Source organism: Acyrthosiphon pisum, chromosome A3 (genome assembly GCF_005508785.2).
Source record: "Acyrthosiphon pisum isolate AL4f chromosome A3, pea_aphid_22Mar2018_4r6ur, whole genome shotgun sequence".
NCBI lineage: Eukaryota > Metazoa > Arthropoda > Insecta > Hemiptera > Aphididae > Acyrthosiphon > Acyrthosiphon pisum.
The window spans coordinates 18,962,242-18,966,109 of NC_042496.1; positions in this window are offsets into that span (position 1 = coordinate 18,962,242).

The window sequence follows — 3,868 nt, forward strand, 5'->3', positions numbered from 1 at the left end:
AAATATAAATAAAAAAATATTTGTTCGTGTTATGCCCCACAATATCCAAATATGTAAAATTAAAATATCTTAAATTTACCTTTAAGGTCATAAAAGTCAATGCTTATAATATAAGTTATTCACTATAATTATGTATAATATATAGGTAATATGAATTATTTGTTGAATGCAATTAACTTACCTTCAAATTCAGCAAAATTATCTAGTCACTGGTAAATTTTAAAATTAATCAACAAAATGTATCAAATTATAATTAAATAGGTACCATAAAATATTAATTAATTTAATTTATCACTAATTTCAAATGATCCAATCATAGGCTGAAATCTTACTAAATATTATATATTATGCACTTTTTAAGATATATTCCTAATAGGCGATACTTATAACCTATTACCTATGATCATATATAAATACGACATTTAGAATTTCAAATTGAAATCAACATTATTTAAAAATAGATTCAGAATATATTGTTTTCGTGAAATTGTCAATTGGGATATTGGGATAATACTATAAATTATAATGGTCATTAATCTTAACCTTAATTTAAGAATACACATTATACATCGTTCTTTTAATTTTTTTGAAATACTTAATCATCTACTTCTTCTTTGTCGGGTTTATCCGGCCAATAGGACCATCGTGTCTCACAACAATTTCTCCAGTAATCTAAATACAATGACAGAATCTTCTAATTTGATTCACTCTTATTAACTTCCACGCCCCCTTCACTGTAACATCAAACCGTTTTTTGGTAATACCAAGTATCTTTTTCTTTAAGATTCTGTTCCACCACAGCTCTTAGTAATTAGTTTCGTCTACTTATTGCATGTCCTGTGAATCTACCTCACGATAGTTTCTACAATAATCTTTTCGTTGTACATTATTTTGAACTCTCTATCTCTTTCTTCGTAAACCTATCTTCTGTTATAACTTCTACATATTTTAATGGTCCAACAATTTTTCGTAATATTTTTTTTCTATTATTAATAATTTATTTTCATATCATTTACTAAGTGTGCGTGTTTCCAGGGCTTGTAATCGAAAAAATAAATTTCGATTTCGATTTTGATATTGGTTACCGGTTTTTTTATTTTTTCGATTATGATTACGATATTGATAACCGGTTTTAATTCTTTTCGATTTTAATTTCAATTTGAATACCAGTTTTAAATTTGTTTTTGTTTTTGATTTTGAATATTGGTTTTAAATTTTTAAGTTATTCGATTATATTGATATTAACTTCGATTTTTTATGGTATTCAAAATCAGTTTCAAACACTACCTACTATTTTTATTACCATTGATTAAAATTGGGTAAACAATAAAGATTCATAATCTACCTTGACTAAATATTAGTCATTACTAATAGGTAACTAATAAATAACGACTACTAGCCAGTAATGAGAAAATCAGTTACATCGATAAAAATTTGTTTTTATCAAATAACTTTATAAGAATAAAAGATAACTACTTCTTAGGACTTCCAACTTAGGTATCATATCACTGACGTTTTATTTTACTTCAGTTTATGAAAATAACGTATACCCTGCACAAAGCACAAATTCTCAATATTATTTATCAACATGGCATTACGGCAGCACTGCATACCTTGTAGAAATTATTATTCATCAAATTTATTCTGGGTTTATTTTTGGATTTTAGATTTTGCACTAATAGAAAAAATGTATGGCATAAAAACATGGTTTCGTAATTCAAGTAATACAGGTTATCGAAGCAATTTACAGAAAAAGTATCTGTTATAAAAATTGTAGAAGAGAACTCTTTTAAAAATCGTAAATAGCCTGATTTTCAATATTTTTATTAATTAATTAATCGATAAAAAGTATTGAAAAATGTGTTAATTTGCCATGCGATATTGGGCGATTGGAACACGATATCAAAAATCGGGCTCTTGACGATCCTAGAAAACATTCTCCTCTACAATTTTTTTAACAATTATTTATACTGTAAAGCCGTATTACTTTAATATTACGAAACCATGTTTTTCGGTAAAAAAAACGTTCAATTACGCTCATCATGTGCTGCGCCCGTAAGCAGCGGCAGCGTTTGATACTTTGATAATTGATACTAGGTGTTCATACCACCTAACATAAAAAAAATGTATTTAATATATTGTTGATAAAATTATCTCATTGCTACCTAGTTGATTAAAACAAAATCAAATTTCAATATGTCAAACAAATATGATCAAATGAGTTGTGATATTTGTAATTTGTAAAATATAGTTATACTTCAGCAGATATAATAGAATAAGTTTATACAAATGTAATGTCATGATATTTATTTTTTAATCTTTCCTCAAAATCGTAGAAAAATATGCACTTTTTAAAACATCTTTAGGTATTACATTATTATTATTTGTTATAAGTTCTGTTTGTCTTTAGATTATCATAAAATAATAATAATTGGTATTCGTTTATAAATTCATTCAAAAATTGATAAAATCAAATTTTAGCATTAATTCTAAATCAATAAATCAATCCTTACGTGTTAATGCATCCCGTGTATTAGCATGTTCCGTGGCTAAAACGCAAACTATAATAACATTAAATATAAATATTTTTAAAAACTGTTTTAAAAAAATCATTTTGATTTAATATAAAAAAATAATAAAAATTCAGTGAACGTTGAAAAATAAATGAAACAAAGTATTACTTCTTGATTTCTTTTATAAGCGATAGAAACATATTTCGGTACTTCCTCAACATAAAATAAATTATGTACACAATAAGTTGTTTATTTAGTAACAACTAATACAATATAACAACAGAACAATAATATAATTTTCTATAGAACACTATTATTATTATTTATTGAATAATGTGTGTTACTCATATTGTAAGCCAAACTCGTAGGTACAGGTGACGTACCGTGGTATGAGGAATGAACTCAGGAGTAATAAAGTATAGACTTGGTTTAAATTATAGTTGTATTTATTATTGCTTTTTCTTCAGATGAAATTTATGCTAAGTACATAATATGCTAAGACCAAAATGGTAAAGTGTCATCCTGACTCTCGTAAAGGTGCTCGCTCAAGGTCAGGTATATAACGTGGTATATAACGTCTAAATACAGGCCGTGTCGGGGGCTACTTTATATAGTCCTAATCACGCTCCCCCTGTCTATGGACGAGAGTATCTATGTTTTCACGGATGTCGAGTCCATCCACAAACTTCCCGAAAAAGCTAACGTCTCACGCCTAGTCCGGGTAACGCATTTTCGTTTATCGGTTGAGTAATATTTGATAATATTATGCACTATATGCACCATATATTGTATTATGTATATAGTGAATTTTTCATTAGTAGGGTTCGGATTTGAAGGCAAATGCCTTAATAATAGAAAAATAATTTTATACAAAAATGTGTTTCATTTAATTTCTTAGACGATGGATGCATTTTTTTTGCCTTTTTTGTATTTAATTTTCAGTTTATTTTATAATTTTATATATTTAGATCCTTTTCGATGTATAAAAATATTTTGGGCCCAAACCATAACCGTTTTTCTGAAGACAGCTTATCAAAATACATGGTAGTCAATTTTTTTTTTAACAACAACTATAGTTTACTTTTCATTAAATTAACTAGTATAACTCAAGTAAGTTAATTTTTAAAATAATAATTTTAAACTAATTCTTAGGACAAACCTGGTTAAAGAAAAAGGTAATCTATTTATACAAAATAGCATAAACTTAATGTAGTTTAATATTCATACTCATTTTTAATTTGTATTTTTCTCAAAATGTGTGCATTTGAAAGTGTTTAAAAAATGTTCAATATTTTATTTTGTAGTATATTTATGAATTGCCTTTTTTTTTAAATTAAATGCCTTTTTTTACATTT